Below are 22,578 nucleotides of genomic sequence, written 5' to 3'. Positions count from 1 at the left end.
GCAAAGTCCAGCAACAAAGGGATCTAGAAGCACACCGTCCAAACAGAGAGGAAAGCAACTTGGATCTGGATTAGATCCCTTGAAGGGTCAGAGCTCTGAATTCTCCCAGCAGGACCAAAAACCATATGATGCAGGAAACACCTCCCAGCCTCCTCCTCATTGAGTTTCTGCAAAGCAGGGGCTGGGCAAAGGCTTATATATCTGCAGCCAGGCAGTGACAGGAGGAAGCCCTCCCACACTTCTCTCTGTGATCACGCCTGGGACAGGGAAAGCCCCCGCCGCAGGGATGGTTTGATCCCCAGTGGCGTCATTAATAAAGTGCAGGGAGTAAGGGCTGCACCAGGTGACACTTTAAAGGGGGAGGATGACCCACTGCTCCCCATACATCTGCCTTTGGGCAGAAGCAGGCTGTGGCATTTGCCTGTGTCCCTTGGAAATGCTTTTAAGAGATGGTGGGAGTGGGCTGAAGCTCAGTGGGAGGAGAAAGGAGAGCCCCCAGAATTTTTTAAAAAGAATTTCATATTTCAAATGGCAAAATTTTAATTTTTAAAAACATTTCAAATTTCAAATGGCAAAATTTTTAATTTAAAAAAAAATCAAATTGCAAATTGCGAAATTTTAATTTTTACATTCAAATTTCAAATCACATTTTAATTTTTTTAAAAAAATCAAATTTCTTTTTATATTCTTAATAAACAAAATAAGTTTAAAATTACAATCAGTCCATTGCATTCAATTCCATATATATATATATATATATATATATATATATTATAATGTCATAACATTAGTAATAAACAAAGGCGGAGGCGTCTATACATATATATGTGTACATATTATATTATACTTCTATCTATAAGGCCCAGTACAGACTGCTGGTTTGCAGCAGCCTGGGGCCAATTCTAGGGTTCTGGAGCGTGCAGCATCCACATGCTCAGGAACCCTAGCATGTATGGATGGCGCCATTTTTATGCAGCGCCGTCCATATGGTGCATGCATCCACGACGTAAGCACGGTGCAGTGTCCACACCTCCAGGCACTGTGCTTCCATCATGGACGCGTCACAGTGTGCCAATGTCGCACTGATGACGGTGTCCGTGCGCACCAAGAAGAACCCAGTTTTTACAGGTTCTTTTTGGTCTGGAGGGACGCCATGCGGTTTGACTGTTGCAGCATCCCTCCGGAGGAAAACTGGGCGCCTCCAGCCTGCCCTTTTGGGGCAGTCTGGAGAGCCCCAATATACAGTGGACCCTTGTTATCCGCTGGGGTTTGGTTCCAAGATCCCCCGTGTATAACAAAATCCGTGTATGCTCAAGTCCCATTAAATATAATGACATAGCAAAATGGTGTCCCTTATAAAAAATGGAAAATCAAGGCTTGATATTTGAAATTTATACTTTTTTTGAACATTTTCCAACCGTGTATGCTTGAATCCGTGTATAAAAAATCTGTGTATAAGAAGGGCCGCCTGTACTCAAAAAGAAACCACTAGAGCAATAAGAGGAAGTTGTAGTTCTTGACTGAATGAGATCTCTCAAGTCTTTTAAATTAATACAAGCCAAATTTAAGTCAATACTTAAATCTTTAAAAAGTCTTTAAAAATTAAAAAATTCAAATTTAAGGTTTTTTATGTTTATTGTGTTTTTTAAAATGTATTCCTTTTTAATTTCCTTTTAAAAAACATCACTTTACCAAATTTTCACTTTAATCCTATGAAACTATTCGTGTGTAAATACATGTAGGTTGTGCATATGATGTTTATTTATATTTATAAAAATAAAAAAATGTTGTAATTTAAAGGTATAATGTTAATTGTGCTATTTGTCTATGTCACTACTATTACCCAAGTGATTCAGTGATATACAGTTGGCGTTCCTTATCCACGGATTTTTAAACCATGGATTCACATATCCATGGCTTGAAAATATTTTAATAAAAGTATCAGTTCCAAATAGCAAATCTTGATTTTGCCATTTTATATAAGGGGGCCATTTTGCTATGTCATTGTATTTAATGGGACTCGAGCATCCATGGATTTTGTTATCCACGGGGGGTCCTGGAACCATGCCCCAGCGAATAACAAGGGCCCACTGTATAGGAATTAGGATTTGAGTAATATTAGCACAAAAAACATGTCTAAGGATTCTGTATGGTTTGGTATGGGAGGAGTTCAATGGGAACACCATGAGTTATTGCACCAGTTGACACCAACCCAAGTGACACCACTGCATTCCACCAGCCAACTTTATTCCAGGGGCCTTTTGGGAGATAGAATTAGAGGCAAGCTATCTGACAGCATTTTCTCTCTTACACACACACACACACACACACACACACACACCTTTCCTTTATTTTTTTTAGAAGCACATAGCATGTCACAACAACAGACTCTGAAATAATCATCTAATTAATAATCATAATTGCAAGTAGGTAACCATAAAGTCGTGAAAACGTTTCTTAAATACCTTCCAGGAAGGAGACACACTGTGCCAGCTTGATTGTTCCATTGGTTTACTGTTCTTACAGACAGGAAGTTTTTCCAAATGTGTTCTAAGTTGGATGATTTCTGATGGGTTTTGCAAATGTCTTTTAAAAATCAAATAGAAATACAGTAGATATCAAGGACTATTATTCCAGCTTTGTTTAACCTGGCAAGTAGTCTCCAAAGTAAGGGAGGGGAGAGAGGCAATATTTCTACTGGTGCATTCTGAATGTAGTTTATATTTCTTTATTGCATGGACAAATTCTAACTAACAAAAAAAGATCTGAGACGCTTGCTCGCCTCCCTTCCTTCCCTACAAAGTTGGTCCTATGATTCAGTAAATATATATATATATATATATATATATATATATATATATATGATACCTTAACCCATTGATTTTCAACCTGCCCTCATCAAACAAACCATTGTTCCCACTTCTTTGCTGAAAAACCTTCCAAATGTCAGCACCCACCACCACCCATTTTAATGGTTTTTTGAGTGGTAATTACATTTCCTACCTCTGCCTCATTAAATCCATCCTCTTTAGAGCCTAGTAAACTCTGTGGATGGAAACAAAAGTGTGATGCTCTTTCATGGTGTCCTTTGACCCAATCTTCATACATTGGACCCTTGTTATATGCTGGGGTTTGGTTCCAAGATCCCCCATGGATAACAAGGTCCATGGATGCTCAAGTCCCATTAAATATAATGACATAACAAAATGGTGTCCCTTATAAAAATGGAAAATCAAGGCTTGATATTTGAAATTTATACTTTTTTTGAACATTTTCAAGCCGTGGATGCTTGAATCCGTGTATAAAAAAATCCGTGTATAAGAAGGGCACTGGAGGAGAGAGCTCTGTTCCAAGGAACCTCCTCTTTGCTTTCTATCCTAGTCTGGTGCCTTGGGGTGGGTAATGGTGGAGGAGGTTTTTCCATTACATTTTTCTTAATCTGATCTAAACACACAAAAGCAAAGTGCTGAAATAACATTTGGCTGCCAGGCCGTTGATTTTTATGCATGGAAGCGAAAAAAGCGTTTCTGTATTATTCTGTACCTTCAAAAAGATAATGTCCTCAGCCTCTCTGCACCCCCACATGCTCTGTGAGCAACAAGACTTCAGGATTCCTGTTTTAATTTCATGTTTTAGCAGGCTTCTAGCCCTCCTGCCTAGCATAGTTTGAAAAACTAATCCTAAATAGTTAGAAATTGTAGTGTATTTACAATGAATGAATCAAAGGAAAGGAAGGGAAAGGAAAGCTCATTAGATGTGATTCAAAGGAGGTGCATAGGGATTTCCGTTGTGCAAGGGTTATCTCTGTAGATGAGTCAGCAATCTAAGGTATGGAATGGGAACTTACACAAACATTAAAAATTGCAACATTTTTCTTCATTTCAGAAACAGCATTTAACGATGAAACACATCAAAGGTGAAACAGCCACAAGACCACATGACACCATACATTACAAGAATGTAACCTCTTACAACCCGTTTTGCTGCACATGTGATAAGATTTTATCATAAGAGGTAAACAATGAGGTAGCCTCGTTTGGAGATAAGATGGCACTATTCAGAATGGAAAATACAAAAAGAGCTGGAAATCTTGTGGACTCTTCCAGCTTTATGATTCTATGATTCTATGATCTTACTGTTGCTCTTGTTGTTGTTAAGCACAGGAAGCAAGGGTTGTACACAGATAAATACAGGACAGACCCTGCTAACAGGCCTACAGTTCAAAAGGCACAAAAGAAAAAGGGGAAGCAAACAAATTCACTCACCAGTTCTTAAAATTACACAGTTGTTCTCACAAGAAACAACTGAGATAGAGACAGTTCGAAGGAAAAGAGGGGCAAAATGGACAGCCATGGATTTGGTAGTGTTGTCCCATGTATGTCTCGGCTGGAACAGCTTGGCTGCCAATAGGTAAACGCTGGAGGATGGAAGGTGCCCAGTGGTACCTGGTCTAAACTGAACAGAGCCCTGAGAGGATCTTTCCAACCTGAATGAATGGCCAACAAAATGCCAGTTGAGACCCAGTGTGAATAAAGTGATGCATGCTTATCTGAGATAAAGAGACAACGTCTGTCTGCCCATTTTAGCTACATTAACAATTTTGTAAACTAATTCATGACATGTCACTCCTAGATGTCTTCCTTTTAGAGGAGAGGGAGAATTTACCAACATTCAAGATACAGATAACTTGAAGTTTTTAAAAAATTCATCTGGGAGAAAGCAAAAATGACAGATTTCTCCATCCTTATTTTTTTTTACTGAACTCTCCTTAATAACTTCCTAAAGGATAGGGGCTTGGACTAGATTGCTCTTGTGAATAGAGATTTGGACTAGATTGCTGTTGTGATGGCAGTTCAGAATCCCAAGTTCACATATAAAAAGGCGCCTGTCAAGGCTGGCAATGCAAAAGAAATCTTTGAGCTGGAAAGGATTACAAGAGCAATCTAATCCAAACCCATGTCATTTAGTAAGCCATTAAGGAGAGCTCAATAAATACATGAATAGGGAAATCTGCCATTTTTGCTTTCCCCCCAGATTATTTTTTTAAACCACAAGTTCTTTTCATCTTGAATTTTGGTAAATTCTTCCTTCCCCCTAAAAGGAATACAACAGAGAGTAAAATGTCATGAATTAGTTTTACAAAATTGTTAATGCTGTCACTAAAGTGGAAATGCAGATGTTGTCTTGAATGAGAATGTGGTCAACCAGTAAAACTTCCTGTAGTTTTCAGAAAGGCAGAACCATATTGTTACCACAAGATATGGTGATTAATGAGTGGCCACAGACATAAAGTGGCTTTAAGGGGGTTTGGTAGCTTCATTGAGGAAAGTAGTTCTTCTTGATGGTGACTAATTGTGATAACTGATGGAAACTTCATGTTCCTCTGAAGGCCAGATCATGGAGAATAAAAGAGAACAAGGACAGCTAGAGCCTTGCAAGTGAGTGCTGTATTTAGTGAACCTTTGATATGATCCAGCAGTGTTTTCCATAGGTTCTTACTTACTGCAACGATCCTCTTCTACAGTTATGTGATAACCACAGTCCACATGAGGGGAGGGTTTCTCATGCATCCCTTGATCCCAACAGGGTTCCTCTGACATCTGCCACATCGCAAGAAAAATTATTTTATTCTGACTGAAAAAATTATTTTTTGGCTGAAAAAAGCAGAAAGCAGACAATTGTGCCCTCAGAGGTTGTGTTGGGGTCCTAAATGAAACAGCAAGAGAATACTAAATAAAACAAAGCCATATCAAAGTTCCTAAGAATGTGAGTAAGATCATTTTGGCTGACACTAGGAATCATGCTATAGCCTTTGAGGGCAGAAATTAATCCACTGAGCCTCAGCACTTGCCCAGCTCTGTTTTAATGGATGGATTTATTCTTTCCTTATCTCTTATCTTTTTGGACTACAACTCCCGGAATCCCTCAGCTTCCATGTCCACTGTCTACTGGAGTCATGGTTCCAAATTTACATGTCCAAACTCTGTAAGAGAACTGCATCACAAACAATACTAATCCCAAACATAAAACACTGAACAAAGAATCCTGTACAGCTCTCTTCAAAAGTAAGTCCAATGTGAATTCAATGAGGCCTCCTCCTAAGAAACTGGCTATAGGATCACAGCCTAACAGAGCAATCCTACTGTTAAATCAGGAAGCTCTAAAATATCCACAGTCTTGTTAGGAAGAAAGAAGGAAGCAGCAGCATTGGTCATTCTTTCCCCATTTTCAGTTTCCATTCTATATTTTTAACATTCTTCTCAAAGTGAGAGTTCATTGCTCCCATGGTCAAAAGATGTGATGAGATGGGTATTGCCGTTCCAGAGTCTTCGCCTCTCTTCACTCCTGATCCTCCTTCTCTCCTCCTTTTCTGGAGTCAGAGTTCAACAGAGGTGGGAGATCTGGATCTTAGCAGTAGTACATGGAAACCTTGGGATTATTGATCATAAATTGAACATGACCCAGCAGCGTGAAGTTGCAGGAAGAAAAGCAAATAATATTTTAGCCTACATTAATAGAACTACAGTTTCCAAATGAAGGGAAGTAATAGCCCCACTATATGTTGCACTCATCAGGCTTCACTTTGAGCACTGTATTCAGTTCTGGGCACCTCATTCCAAGAAAGATATGGTCAACTTGGAGCAGATTCCAAGAAGGGCAACAAAGATGATAAGGAGAACGAAGCACACAAGGAAAGTTTGAGGATGTTGGGCATATTCAGGCTGGTGAAGAGAAGAATAAGGGGTAACATGATTGCACTCTTTAAATATCTAAAGGGCTGTCTCAGAGAGATGGGGGCATGTTTGTTCTCTGTTGCCCCAGAGGGTAGGACCAGGTCTAATGGTTTTAAGTTACAGGAGGGTAGATTTCAGTTGAACAGTAGAATGACCTCCTGCCCATAAGAGCGGTTTGGCAATGTAACCAATTGCCTAGAGAGGTGGCGAGATCTCCTTCTCTTAATGTCTTCAAAAAGAGGCTGGACAGCTCCCTGCTGGGGATACTCTAGAGTTCCCACATAGAACAGAGAGTTGGACCTGATGACCTCTGGAGCCTCTTCCAATTCTGTAGAATCGGGGGGATACAAGGTTCGAACTCCTCCTTTGAGTTCAGAGCTCTGTCTCCAATCTCAGAGGTGGATTTCCAGCCTGTGACCCCTGAAATCTTGTCCCTCATGCCTAAAGGACTGTACTGTAGTTATGTTTAATTAGAAATCCTGTTTAGCATATGTAGCCACTTATGAGTTTGTCAAACCACCTCAGTTTTCACCATGATCATGTTAATGAAGGAAAGTGCATACATACCTGTTTGGAAGTACTCCCAACCCTTCAATAGTACAGTTGGCCCTCCACACTTGTGGCTTTGACTTTTGTGGATTTGATTATTTGCAGTTTTGAATAATATGTTCTCTCTAGGAATCTCTAGGTCCTACAACACAACTCTGCCAGAAGGTAACCATAGAGCTGTGCTGGAGAACCTAGAAGGCCCTAGAGAAAACACTTCTCTGGGCATTTGTAAGTTCTCCAGCATGATTCTATGATCAACTTCTGGCAGATGTTAACCATAAAGTTGCACTGGAGGACCTAGAGATTCCTAGAGGTGTTCTCTTAGGTAAAAAGAATCGTGTTTTTTATTTGAGTTTTTTCCATATTCATGGGGATCCTTCCCCCATAACCCCAGTGAATATGGAGGGACCACTGTACAATCAGGCTATGGCTGGGCCCTCTCACTCTCTTCCACCCACATCCTCAACCCTGTCTCCCTGTCTTATGCCCTACCCAGCTTGCCTTTCATTTGTGTATGTGTGTGTTTGTTTTTTAAAAGCAACCCCAGAGTTATGCAAATGAGGTTTAAGAAAAAATTTAAACTGAAATAAATAAATAAATGTAGGGGGGAAGGCTGTTCTGGAATAGCAAAGGAGAGGTGGAACAGGGGAGAGGAGGAGCCACTGAAACCACATAACTGTGCAATCCCAGAACTGCCACAGGAGTAACTCAACCAGGATGACCAGATACCCTCCTTTTCCAGGACATGTTCTACATTTCAACCTTCTGTCCAGGAGGAATTCCAAAATGCCTTCCATTCTGAGCATCACTAAGAAGCAGGAGTTTACATTTATATTGACGTTTTTAACCTTTTAGTTTGTCATGCCCTACATTTTTCTTGAATGTTCTACATTTTGCAGTGGCTTGTCTTCCTGTATAATTATGACCCTGAACTTAACACACCTGAAGACTAGCGCTATGCAAGTGCTATTTGGAGCTTTGTTGTTCATTGTTAATTTTGACCCATGGTGATCCTGTGGATGAGACAAGACATCTCCAAGTCCTCCACTGCTCTGCTTTGTTCCTCTAAACATATACCCATGGCCTCTTTAATAGAGTCCATCCATTTAGTGATGAGAGGGAGACAATTATGTGATAGGTATCGCCAAAGGCACAGTTATCAAATTTTTATGGCTATTTATAAGCCATGTGCAATAAAGTCCTTAGCATTTTGCTGTGCAACTCACTGTGAGTTTGCACCTTGTCTCTTTCTTCAGTTTCTGTTTCTTGACTGCTGCTGTTTCTTCCTCTTAATTAGCATTTCCTATTTATTGAAATGATCATAGTATTTCTTTAACCAGATCTTATTTCTCTTTGCAGTGAAACTAAAGGTTCGTTAATATTGCTTCTATTTATTGTACATCTTAGGTGGTCCACCAGAAATTAAATTATCTTTCTCTAGACTGCAGGATTCAAAACAATGCTGCAGAGGTTTCAGTTGGTGGCTTGGTTTGCTTGTAATAAATCATAAAAAGGAAACTATCCTTCCTAGAAATTGTCTGTTCAAGGTTTTCCTGTTATTCCTTTAGCTCTATTTAAAAAAAGAAAGAAAGAAAAACCACAGGAAGCATCATTTTTACTTGGCTTCTATTTAAAATGAGATCCAGCATGGTGTAGAGATTTGGGCATTAGTGCCTCACTGGACACTGTTCAAAGTGAGTTCAAAAGCAAATAAAGTGCCTCACTGCTGCCGAATTCAATTCGAATTTGGGATACATCCGGACTTTATCACATATGTTTTTTCTGCCGCCGGCACCAACTGGGTCCGTCCCGGGTAACTTCCAGCTAGAATCCCAGTTCAGCCAGCCAGTTTGCAAAGCCAGGAGCTTCCAGGCAGTAGGCAGCCCATATCCAACCCAGGCATTTCCCCCAGCTTTTCATAAATGGGAAAATCCTGTTCATGCAAAGCTGCAGGAGGCCCCCCTGTTGGATACAGGCTGCCTACTGCCCGGGCACAGGGAAATGCAATAAGATCCATTGCTGTTAGTTACAACCTGGATGTAACGCAGCACAGATTTCGTGTGCACTAATATCCTATTAAAGGTACAGGAACCTTTTCAAGTTTTCAGTCTTTTTGCACAAATGTGTGTGTGCACGCACGCATGCACGCCTTCAAGTTGCCTGACAGCTTATGGCAACCCTATACATTTCACAGGGTTTTCTTAGGCAAAGAAAACTCAGAGATGGTTTTCCAAGTTCATTCCTCTGAAATATAGCCCACAGCACCTGGGATTCATTGGCGGTCTTAGGTTCCAAGATCAGGCGAGATCTGTTAGTTTGTGTTGTTGCGTGCATGTCATTTCTGACTTATGACAACCCCAAAGTGAAGCTATCATAGGGTTTTCTTGGCAAGATTTCAGAGGAGGTTTGCCACTGCCTTCCCCTGAGGCTGAGAACATGTGACTTGCCACCCAGTGGGTTTCATGGCTGAGCTGGGAATCAAACCTTGGTCTTCAGAGTTGTTGTTCAACCCACTATACCACACTGTTAGTAGTGCCTATCTATCTATCTATCTATCTATCTATCTATCTATCTATCTATCATCTATCTATCTATCTATCTTTCATCTATCTATATTAGTGGCACTGATTCAGGTTTTCCTTGCTGGCCTTACTATCACAGAATAGCTCTGCAGTTAGATTCTAGCAAATGACTCATCAGGTTCATCCTAAATTTTCCTCCAAGTAGGGGTCATAATAATACTGATAGCCTTCTTAGTAGAATGCAAATGTTTTGCAAGTTTGGCTTTTAAGGTCTGGCTTTTAAGGTCTTGGTGATTCTTCTGACTAGTGAGTTCAAAAGCAAATTATCATTTGGTGAACATGTTTGGTGAATTGTTCAGCAAATGAAATCAAGCCAGAATAGCCCTTGTTCAATGGCATGCTGGCCTTTGAGCCTGCCTTTCTTTGCTGTAATGGCTTCAACAAGATCAGTGAACTCTGGAAGCGACTATAGTAGCCATGGGAACAAGAAAACAGTGGGGAACCAATACCAGAAGCCTAAGCCTAACAGGAAAGGGTGATCTCCTGAAAACAAAGTAAGTGGAACAGTGGAAATCAACAATGAGGCCACCTTTAATTTTAGTTTCAATTGGGGAAGGAGGATGAGACTTCTGGCAGTTCCAGAAAATGGTTTGTGCCTCAGAGGCTTCTTTCAGCAAAATCCTAGGATATGGTGGGCATATCGGTCCTAAAAGGGCCAATCACGTGCTACATTGCCTGCACCAGGGGACCTGTGGCCCTCCATATATTGTTGGATTCAGTCCATCAGTCCAGTTGCCACAGCTGATAGTGACAGATGATGGGAACTGGAGCACATCAATATCTGATGGGATGCAGGTTCCCCATCCGTGTGTATAGGGGGACAAGATGCCACCTGCTGAGTCAAAGCAATCTAGAGATTCTCTGTCTTTGCATCACTATCTCCTTTTTATCCAAGTAATTCTGTAGACAGTTAATAGAGCATCACTACCCATCACTTTGTTCTCCTCTTGAGCACATATCACTAAAGCTGAGTGAGAGGCTGCATGTACCCTGTGCTCAACTCACCCTATTCCTTTGGGCAGTTGTCCAGATCAAGCCCCCGAGGATTTGCTTCCTACAGGATGAGCCATTGTGAGTATCTGGCCAAATAAATCCCCCACTCTTACATTCCTTCTCCAATAACCCGGAGGAATATCTGTGAGGCTTCCAGCCAAGAGGAAGAACAGAAAGTGCTTTGGACTTTGACTGTTAGATATGCATGTATGTGCCTTCAGATTGCCTATCAATTTATGACAACTTCATCAGTTTCACAGGGCTTTTCTTAGGAAAGAAGTACTCAGATGTGTTTTTACCATTTTCTTCCTCCAAAATATCACCTGCAGCACCTGGAGCCACTCATACGCATTACAGAGTTATGGCGTTATGAATAACTTCCATGCTATTGTGTGGAATGCTTGGGATTTGTAGTTTGGTCAGAGGCACCAGAGGAGGAGCTCCCTGGCTGGGACTACTAAATGCCCCTCACTCATCTGCTAATCATAGGGTATTTCCATGGTAATTAAATTGGAATCATGGTGCTATAATGCTGCAGTATGAATGGGTAGCTGCTCTTTCTTGCCAGTCCCCTGTCCAAGTCCTAATCAGGCCTGACCCGCTTAGCTTCCAAGATAAGAGCAGATCTGGTGCCTTCAAAGTTTTTAATGTTAAAAAGTAATAGTGATTTCTATTTTGTTGTTGTTATGTGCCTTCAAAGTTGTTTCCAACTTAAGGAGACCCTAAGGTGAACCTATCATAAGTTTGTTTTTTCTTGGCAAGATTTGTTCAGAGGAGGTTTTGACATTGCCTTCACCTGAGACTGAGAGCATGTGACTTTCCCAAGGTCACGCAGTGGGTTTCATGGCCAAGCTGGGAATCAAATCCTGGTCTCCAGAGTCATAGTCCAACACTCAGACTACTATGCCATGATGGCTCTCACTTCTGTTTGCATAACTGAAATAGAGACATCACTCTGGCTTTTCTTCGTGAACAAAGATTCAGGAAGGACTCATCCCACGCTTACTACAAGTGTGTTGATGGCTAAAAAGGCCAATCTGAGATAAACAAGTCTGGTTGCAGAAAGCACAGCAGAAAGTCTCCTTGGGTGATGTTTCCAGGTTGTGGTTCTTTCTGTGTTGTCGTTTTTCTTTGAGACTCGTTCGGTGTGAGTTTCCGAAAAAGGCTGCAGCATTGTGGATAGTGCGTCTCCATGCCTCACAATGCGAGGCCAGGGCGGACCATTGTTGGTGATCAATTTGGCCGAGTCTGAGATGTTGTTTTAGGGAGTCCTTGTATCTCTTCCTTGGAGCGCCCCTCTTACACTGACCCATGGTGAGTTCACTGTAGAATACTATTTTGGGGAGGCCAAAATTCATCCTAGAAACGTGTCCTGCCCAGCGCAGCTGCGTCCTCAATAGCATGGCCTCAATGCTAGTGATCCCTGTTTGCCCAAGGACAGCAACATTTGTCACATAGTCAGTCCAGTGTATATTTAGAATTGTGCATAAACAGTGCTGATGAAAGCGTTCGAGGAATCGTAGGTGTTGGTGATAGGTGACCCATATTTCAGACCCAAAAAGAAGAATAAACAGTACAATGGCTCTATACACACTGATTTTTGTGCTTCACCTCAAGTGTTTGTTACTCCAGACTCTTTTATGAAGCCTTCCGAATGTACTATATGCCTTTGCTAATCTGTGATCGCTCTCTTTATCAACTGCCTTCACAAAACTAATTCCACACCATCAGCACAGGTAGCGAGCTTGAGGCAGACCTCTTTCAGTCGCCTGTTTTACCACCCACTGTACATCAGGCTGGTCTGAATGCACAAGTGTTTCAGAGGCAATATAGCATATTGGTTATACTCCTCAACTGAAACATGGAAGATCAAGGTTCATGTCCTCACTGAACCATCAAATTACTTGTGGCATGATCTTGGGCCATTTGCTCCTTCTCCACTTAACCTATCTCACAGGGAGTTTGTGACAATAAAATGGAGATGAGATGAGGTCGGAACATATGCTGTCTTGAGCTTACTGAAAAATAGGTACGAATGTAACCAGGATATAAATGTAACCAATTACCAAGAAAATATGGAGTATCAGTCCTCAGTTTGTTCATCTTTTTCCTGCCCCAAAGAGAGCCAAAACCTTGTGATGAGACCAACTTTAGTACCTAGATCAGATAGTGGTTGAGCTTAAGTGCATTTTCTTTCTTCTCATAGTTTGCTGGGAGTGCTGAAGGATTTGGCCTCATCACTCTAAAATCTAAATTGTGAGTGTGGGAAGGTTTTATGACAGACAGGTGAAACAATGCCTGCAGGCACAAAGCATTTAGTGCAAGGTATTCCCAGGTATGCCCTTGATACTCCTTTTCAGTTCAGAAGCGTTAAAAGTGGAGTCATGCAGTTTTGTAGTCACATATAACTCATACTATCAAACGTTTGACTCAGCTTTAATATATATATATATATATATTCTGTGCACTGGTGCTTCAGTGTCATAGTACCCCCAAGGTGAAGGGAAGCAGGAAATCCTGGGATGAAAATGGTCTTTTAAAAACCAGTGATGAATATTCTAGCACTTACATCAAAATTAAGTAACCTGAAACTCTTCAGATATTTTTTTGGAGAGGAGAGCTATGACTCCCATAGTCTCTCACCATTGGCCATATTGTCTATGGCTGATGGGAACAGTAAGCCAAAACATATGGAAAATTCCACATTGACTGCCCCTTGACAAGTCCCCAAAAGCTTCCAACTGTAGGCTTAGGCATACCAGATTTGCCTTCCATGCAGTGAGTGACAGATGACAGGTCCAGTCTTCAACATCTATAGAAATGTTTTCGGGTAGCAGAACTAGGAAATCAATATAAGCAAGAAGTAAAGGTCTCAAAAGCCACTGACTTTGTTCATCCATTGAAGCTAACTTTAAAAGTTCTGAAAGATCACTACATGAGTCTTTCTGAAGTTTAAGATCTTCACTGCAGGGCTTTTCCCTCAGTCCCACCATCATCACTGGTACGGTTGAAGAATATACAGGAGAGAGCCTTCTCTGTGGCTGCTCCCACATTCCCTTCCTTAGGAGGCTCTGCTGGCCTCCTGCTTGCTCTCTTCACCAGCAGGCAAAGTTCTATTTAATTCAACTGGCCTTCAGTCTTTAACTGGGCATGGCAGAAAAGTCTTTTAATGAGGTGTACAATACCTTCATGTTATGCTTTATATGAATTTTTATATGTATTTTAAATGGCTTAAATATTTTTAAAAGATCACCTATTTATTTATTTTTAATTTTTCTAGCAAATGGGAACCATCTGAAATAGCCATGGCCAACTCAAGGAGGAAGTGAAACGAAAAAGGAGTATGTATATAGAATAGAAGGAAGGACAAATCACCAAGGAACAGTACACATGTGTAGCCCAAGCTTATAGGAATAGTATTTGTTGTTGTTAACTGTCATTGAGTCATCCCTGTTAGAGCATATCGGTTTATATCAAATTGTGGAGTGTGTGTGGAATTCACTTTGACCCCAAGCTGACCTCCTAGGGGCACCGCCATTTCTCCAAAGCAGAGAGGTCATATAGGCACTTTGCAAAGGAGGGGGTAGGAGCCCTAGAGAAAAGGACTGGAAATTCCCCACAAGAAGTTTGGGAGTTGCTAGACAAGAAAAACCATCACCTCCAAAAGCTAACACAATACTTGTTGTTTGTTTGCAGCCTCACACTTAATGGCTCAGTGATTAAGTCAATGGCCACCCATTCATCTGTTTGCCTTTCCGGATTGTGTTCAGATCCGAGTGCATTGGCTAGGACTATTCTTCACCTTGGTTTAACAAAAGCCCAGGTCTTCATACCCTTTGTCTTTGCTGCAGCTAAGCTATTAAGCTCATTGCCAGAGGCTAGAATTTGCCTATACTGTATAAACCCAAGTCCAGCACACATCGATGTGTAATACTCAGAATAAATCCTGGCTTCACATCAGACTGAACTCTGATTTTAGCTCCCTCTGCCATTTCCCCCCACGTTTTGGCAGTCATGTCCTTCCATCATCTACATCAGGTTCCCGGAGAAGCCTTCAGAAGTAAGTATTTCCCCTAGATTTGCCTCTCTCAACTCTCTCCTGAAATTCCCCTAATTAGATCCTAACATCCCCATCTCTGAGACATCTCCAGGATCCCCTCTCCTCCATTGTTCTGCTCAGGTCCTGCAAACTCAGCCCATGTCCTCCTGATTCAGTTCATCCATAAGGTCTGTCTGGTCCTGGCCTGGGGGTATTGGCCTGTGTTGTCTAAACAGGACTTGAGGCTGGGAGGAACACAAGCCTTTTGACCTGTGAGACATCATATAACTATGTTTCCTTTTAATTCTACACTATAAACTGCCTTCTTCCCCTATTGGGAGAAAGGTGGGATATAAATTAAACACATAAATAAGATTCACTAATAGGGAAAATTATAATGACTTGAAGCTAGTTCACAAATATACTATGATTGTAAGTAGTTTTAATTATTTCTCTGTCACATGTTTGTGTTGTGTGTTATCTGGACAAATCGTGGGTATATGGTCAGATTCCTGATCTTCAGGCACATCCTTCCTCACCCACTCACATACTAACTCCTACTACAACTGGAGATATCACCAGTAATCATAATTGCAGTTTTATCAGCATTTCTGGATTTTTTTTCTGCATATGTAATAAATAATAAGAGTTTACACAGGACATAAAATGTGCAAACATCCCCAGTTTTCAAAAGAGAAGAACATTAGAGGCCAGTATTCTGTGCTGTTTGGAGGAAAAGTGCAAGGACAGCAGGAAGGATTCTGTGAGTTGAGAAACTGCAAAATATTTGGATGTGCTCTTGTTGGGACAGAGTGGAATTGGATGTTTCCCCCCAATGTGAACAGAGGCCTTATTAAATAAGGTTGGGTTATCTTGTCCTTTCAGCCTTGATTTTGATAAATTTCAGGATAGGAAATGATGGTCAGGGATTATGCAGATATTACAAAAGAAAGGGAATTCCAAATGTGAATTTCCTTCCTTCCTTAGAAATTGCAATGCCTGGCATGTGAAACTAATCTTCTACATACCCTCCAATGTTTCGCAGAAGAAAAGTGGGACATATTGCCCAAATAACATTAGAGTATAGTTAAGATTGATGTGGAAGATTATACAAGCCAGGAAAGGCTGCAGCAGTTTATTTTTGCCAGAATTTACAGGGAAGGCCATGATACCCTCTTCCCTTCTCCTCCTCCCTGCTAAACTGAACACAAGCTACTATTTCACTTTGAACAGTTGAAGTAAGATGAGGACAAACAGTAGCAACTGGGAGGACAAGAAAGAATCTGAAACATTTCAAAGCAACTGCAAAAGTGGGATGACAGAGGATTTATCAGGATTGTCCCTGCTAAATCAGGATAGTTGGAAGGTATGTCTTCGATGACATCTTTGTGTTCTGCCCCAACAGAGTATTTCTCTTTTTTCCTGCTGCCCTAAATCTAATTATAAGTATATTTTATATAGATTATTATCAACTGCTCTGGCTTGATTCTTTTGATCTGTGTTTCACTGGCTGTTCCCTAGATATCTCCCTGGTGGCTGGATGTCAGTTGGCTGTCTCAATAAACATAGAGCAAAACACAATATGTTGAGGCCAAAAGACCTTCTGCTCCACAATTCACCTCTTGAATTCACCCTTGATACTGTACCTTTCTCTCTTATCTTCATAATTGTCAAAACTGTAGCTGTAAATTTATGAGGGCAGACATTTGATATTTACCGTATATACTCGACTATAAGTCGGCCTCATGTATAAGTTTTGGGGCCAAAATTATGGATTTTGATATGACCCGTGGATAAGTTGAGTGTGAAATTTAGGTGCATGTAATGAAAGATGTAAAAGACGAAGTAAAGGAAAACAATGCCAAAAAACTTACAAAATTCCAACAGGCATAACTGTTTGTGCACATACTAAAGGCTGGATGGCTGAGACAGTAAAAGGGGGTCAGTGCTTCCAGGGCAGATTAAACTCTTGCTTTTCATATATATATGTGTTAAAATATAGTACTTACATTGACCTGTGGATAAGTCGACTCAGGTTTTTTGGGTCGATTTTAACCTAAATTTCTAGACTTATACATGAGTATATACAGCATTTCTTAATTTCTGTTATTCTGTAATGTACAGTATATGGTGCTGTATATGAATGAGTGAAAACAGCAAAACAAAAACAAAAACAAACTAAGTTACAGTGTCTGTGAGAAATTCAGTCTTTTTTTCCAGTTACCACATTAGACACTGAAATTCAAAAGCATGAGTTCAGTATCTGTGTTAGTGGAGAGAGCTGGCAGTCTTTTAAAGGAATGCACTCTTCTGAAATACTGGAATGTCTGGAGGAGCACACTTTGCTCCTGGAATGCAATCATATTCAGTCCCTTCAGTTGGGAAAACAAGAATGCTAATGTTTATTATAAGATACAAATGGAGATAGAGAAAATTAGTCCTAAATAACTACAGTGGAGATGCAGGGAGTTATGCCTCTTGAGAAAAGAAGCAAGATGTCCCTTCTCTAAAGAAAGAGTGCATACAAGAAAGAGAAAGAGACATGAGCAATCCCAAGAAAGATTCAATCTAGGGTTGGAAGGAGGATTATCATAGGTCAGAGCCAACAAAGGAGAGTCTAGGAAACCCAAGGAGGTCTACTCCCACCACATACAATACATCTAACTTGCACCCCATAACTTCCAACAGTCTGTGTATTTATTCATTAAAATGCTTAAATCCTACCTATATCAGTTGAACTCAGAGAAGCATACAAATTAAATCAGTTTATTGATTGAACCCAGGGAGGGTTCTTATTGGTTGTTTTTGGGTTTTTTTGGTATGTTTTTAATGGTTTTATATTTTTAACTTAGCATGTTTTTAATTCTTTTGCCTTTCTAACTTGTTATATTGATCCACTTTAATTCTGTTTTTTAAAGTTGTACTATTTTATGCGTCTTTTGTGAGCTGTCTTGGATTTAATTGAGGAGAAAAGTGGCAAAAGAAATACATAAAATTTAAATCACTTTAAAACAGTGGGAAGTATCTTTACAATGTAACAGTCTAAAACACCACAAAACAATTCCAACAATTAAAAGCAGATTTAAAACATATACAAATTTAGAAAGGGTGCTTAGATGCCCTTTCCTCGGGCATTAATAAAAAGATGAATATTGGCACTGGAATGAAGCCAGTGTTGGTGCCAGTAAGGTCTCCAAAGGAAGGCAGTCCAGACTTGGGATGCCCCAGTATCTCTCAAAGTGGATTTGTCCAACTGGAGGGAAAGAGAAGTGGGCCCTTCTAACAGATCTCAGCATTAGGGCAGATATATTCAGGGAGAAACATTCCTTCAATTACTGAGGTCCCAAGTTGTTTAAAATCATTAGCATCTTGAATTCAAGCTAGAAGCATATCAGGAATATACACTTACAGAAACAACCATGATATAGGCCTTCTGGAACATTGCCACACTTCCTGAGATATGATGAAGCAGATGGATTCTGGAAAGAGGTGTTGTATTTCTTTTCGGATCTGCGAAATTAAAAAGTGTATAATTGTGAGGCAGTCCTGCTTTTCTCTATCTTTCGTGCGTCCAACTCATGTTTAAGATAGAAGAACGTACTCTCTTTCCTCCAAGAAGCAGCAAAGATGGTGACTGTGAAACAGTGGAAATTTCCCATACCTCTCTTTTCAGTCCCCCATGAGAAATATATAGTTTATAGTTCTGGCAAAACAAAAACAAAAAACCCACCATTCACCAAATAAACCCTGCTTAACACTTGATAGAGGGAAACAAGTTTGCCACTATCTGATGTTCATTTATTACATGTACCATATATGAAACATTGCTGTTTTATTTGGCTTCCTAAAGACCGAAAGAATATATGGATCAATCCTTTCTAATGGCCCAATGGCTATATAGACAATCTGCAATTTCATTTGTAAATCCATCTAACAAAATGCAAAGAATCAATTAACAGTATGCTTTATTGACCCTGCACACAGCTTTTGAGTTTTATTGGTATTCTGATTATCAGTTGTTCTTGTGATCAACTTTGCACTCTTGTGTTGTTATAAATAAAATATAATTACAAGGAAGAAAAGGAAGAGGATGATAACAACAACAACATTGTCCAAAATACTTGGGAGAAGGGCTGGAACAATATCTTCGAATATTATTTTCCCTCATTGTGGGAGAATTTCTATTCACCAAAAAAAAATCACATCTGTGAGAAGGTCAAGCTAAAGCTCTTCTTTCTCACTACATAGTGCAGAGAGTTTTCAGAGGCAGAGTTTCTAAAAATATAATACAGTGGGCCCTTGATATCTGCTGATGTTTGGTTCCACGACCCATAGATAGCATAATCCATGGATACTTGGGCATTTGAGGCAAGAGGTTTTTTTGCAAGGAATGTATGGCCTTCCAGGTTCTTCTGGAAAGCTAATGCAACCTCCTTGCCTTCCACAGTTTCCCAACCCTTGTATGGAAGTAAAATCCAGATCGGATTTACTCCACCCCTGATGTGGAAGCCACTAGTCACTGCCCTGACTTTCAGTCTTGCGTCTCTGTGACATCCGATACCATAAATTTAGCTTGAGGCTACTGTTTGTATCTGGGTTAGGATCTTTCAAAATCTTGGCTCTAGTCATGGCTTAATCACCAGGGGCTCCAGCAACCCTAATGGAAACACCAATACGTTCTTCTTGATACATGAAAAAGGTGTGTCTGCATACGTGAAGTGAATCTAATTCCTGAAAGCTGCACACTGTCTCAAGACCATATCCTGAGTTTATTCAATTTATTCACACTTTACTTTTCTTCCCTACCTCCTTTCACTCCTTCTTAATTCATAATGGGACACTGTAAGATTGGGAAAACATCTGTGCTCTACTTGAGGTTACAGACAGATTAGATGGCCTCTGTAACAGGGTGAGAGAACAGACAGATTTTTTCACAGTACAATATTTAGTTTAGCTCTTTGGATTCCAATAGAAATTTTGTTATTTGTTATTAAGTCAGTTTCAATGAGAAACCAGCGAGACACTAGGTTCTCAACTGCTCTGCTCAGTTCTTGCAAAGTCAGGGCTGTGGCAGCATGATCTTTCAATTTTCTTACTAATGTCCATTGAATCTGTACAATAAAAATCCATGTTCTGTGGATTTTAACAAAAATTAATTCTAGTTAGACACATTTTGGGTTGCAGTTTAAAATCTCCCCTGAAATCACTAGTACATTAACACCTCATTCCCATCCCTATTTACTCTACTTGGTTCGGTAGGACTTCTTTTCCAGCCAGTCTGCAAATAATAGGCTAGTCTAGCAAATCTTCAGTAACAACTGTGTGTGTATGTGCCTTCGATTCAGCTGTCCATTTATGGCGACCTCATGAATTTAATAGCATTTTCTTAGGTAAAGAATACTCAAAGGTAATTTGAAAATCATTCCTTTGAAATGTAGCCTAAAGCACCTGGTATTTCTTGGTGGTCTCCCATCCAAGTACTAACCAGGAGTGACTCTACTTAGCTTCCAAGATTGGATAGCATCTGATGCCTTTAGGGAATTTAGGCTCAGTGACAATTACTTATAGATAAATATGATGGTTAAGATTGGGCTGCCATGTACATAGCTTCTGCTTCTTTTTCCAAAGCATCTGTATGTAGCCCAACAGTGTGCAACTGCCCTTAACTTACAATCAGTAATAAGCACCCTTGCTATCAAGGCCTCCTCATTTTGCAAAGCAATTTGTTTTAAGTTGTTCTTCATTGTAACTGGCTGCCGCTGTGTCTTCATCTCACATTGACCTATTTATGCACTTGTGCTTGTGATTTATGCACTGTTTCACCAAAGTGTCATGTTCCTTGATACTTCTCACATGTGAAAACCACTTAACATGTGGCTGGCTATATTACATTTCCTCTCAACATATAAGGTGTGAAAGGCAGGAAAAGGGGTGCAGATTTTTCTGTTGTTTTCACTGTATTGAAACACATAGAGCCTTTCCTTTGTTCTTATGTAAACTGTCTTATCAAGCCCTGTATGAAACATGTTTCTTGTCTGGGTAATAATAACAACTGTAAAAGTCTTTAAGTGTCCAAAAATTTTGAAGTTGTTTTTGGTATATGTCCCCCCCCACCTCCTTTTTTTAATTTGTTAAAATTAGTATTCAGAAACATGTTGATGTCTTGTAAGTGTTATCTCACTCCTATACAGCTTTCCTGAATGACTAAGGGGCTATATAGACTGGCATTTAAGGCTGACGTGGGAGCGGAGTGGAGGCATGGCATCCGCACAACACATGCCCTGACTCTGCTCCCATGCTGGCGTCACACCACATGACGCACCACACAGTGGGAGGCATCACAGTGCTCCTCTGGTGCTGCATCCAGATGATGCAGCACCAAAGGAGCACAAAAAAGCCGTGGCATTGGCAGCTATGATGTCCTTTCCACAGTGCAGAAAGAAGCCACTAAGAGTCTTATTGCATGACAGAAGAAAGCCAAGAGTCAGTGTGAGAGAAGTGGCTTTCTTCTTGCCTCTCCTCAAGCTGTCATGGCACTTTCATTCGAGAGCAAGGTGGTCATAAAAGCATGCCTTTTAATTTGCATTAATTTTTAATTTGCCAAACAGATCTTTCCAGCATGACAAAAGACATACTTTTATGACCATGTCCCTCAAGAAGAGAACAAAAGTGCTTCAATGGCATGTGGAGAGGCAAGGAAAAGGTCACTTCTCTCTTGCTGCATCTCCTTTTTTTTGTCATGTGATAAGGCTGTCATAATGTCACCCAGAGCTGTTGGAGGGGATGTAAAGATCAAGACTCATATGCCCACATGTGGCTTGAGTTTCCCAAAGTTAGATGATTCTGCATCACAGTCTTATGTCAGATATAATCGATTACACTGCAAACTATACACTTTTGCCCGGCTCTCTTATTGCTGTGCCTTTACGTTGGACATAATAGTGAGTTGAAACATAGAAATTTGATCACCTTTTTTATTGCAGCTGCAAGGGCAGAGGTGGCTAAACACTGGAAGACAGCAGATCTTAACATGACCAACAGGAACACCTGGCTAATGGGAAAGGTTTCACCAATATAAGAGTCTCTTATGGACACAAAAGAGCACATTCCAAGAAGACCAGTTAATATCTATTGAATATGTCAACAAAAATAATGCCAAATACAACCTCCTTGTGAGCAAAAGGATTGCTGGAAGGACACATTATTTTTGGTTTAATGTGGCATAATAAATTAATTTCTTTCTTTCTATGGCTTTTCCTGAGAACAAAATGGAAAAGAGAATTGTGTGCGGTGCTAACCCATGTTTTATACCATTGTTCATTTGTTTGAAAACTGATTGATATTTGATCTGTTATGACATTGTAACAGCTTCTTCTTTCAATAAAGACACTTAAAAAGAAAAGAAACATGTTGACATCCCAATGGGCTCTGACAGAATCATAGAATCATAAAATGCAACAGATGAATTAATTCTATTTGCTGGAGATTTATGATTTTTGTTTGTCCCAAACGTAGTTGATGCTACTGATGGGAGGTTCATTGTTTTGAAAGACATTTTTATCTAAAAGCCTTTGTATAAAAATAGCACCCCCCTCCCCACTCTCTGAGAGAATAAACTAAAGCTATCTACATGCAATTCTTTTCAGTGGGGGCTGGTGGCTTCCATGTCAGTGAGGTGGTG

General features: G+C 40.2%; 1 long non-coding RNA gene across 1 annotated transcript; it reads left to right on the top strand.

The window, feature by feature from the left end:
* The first annotated feature begins 10,848 nt into the window (after nt 1-10,848).
* Nucleotides 10,849-22,181, top strand: LOC149323024 (uncharacterized). The gene is made up of 4 exons (XR_016280042.1): nt 10,849-10,936; nt 14,139-14,199; nt 16,131-16,263; nt 21,881-22,181. It is a non-coding gene; the product is annotated as an uncharacterized LOC149323024 (long non-coding RNA).
* The last annotated feature ends 397 nt before the right edge of the window (nt 22,182-22,578 follow it).

This window comes from Sceloporus occidentalis, unplaced genomic scaffold (genome assembly GCF_023333645.1).
Source record: "Sceloporus occidentalis isolate IW3139 unplaced genomic scaffold, rSceOcc1.0.p SCAF_1, whole genome shotgun sequence".
NCBI classification, from domain to species: Eukaryota; Metazoa; Chordata; class Lepidosauria; order Squamata; family Phrynosomatidae; genus Sceloporus; species Sceloporus occidentalis.
The sequence above is the reverse complement of the archived record's forward strand: the minus strand, read 5'-3'. Positions and strand labels throughout refer to the sequence as shown.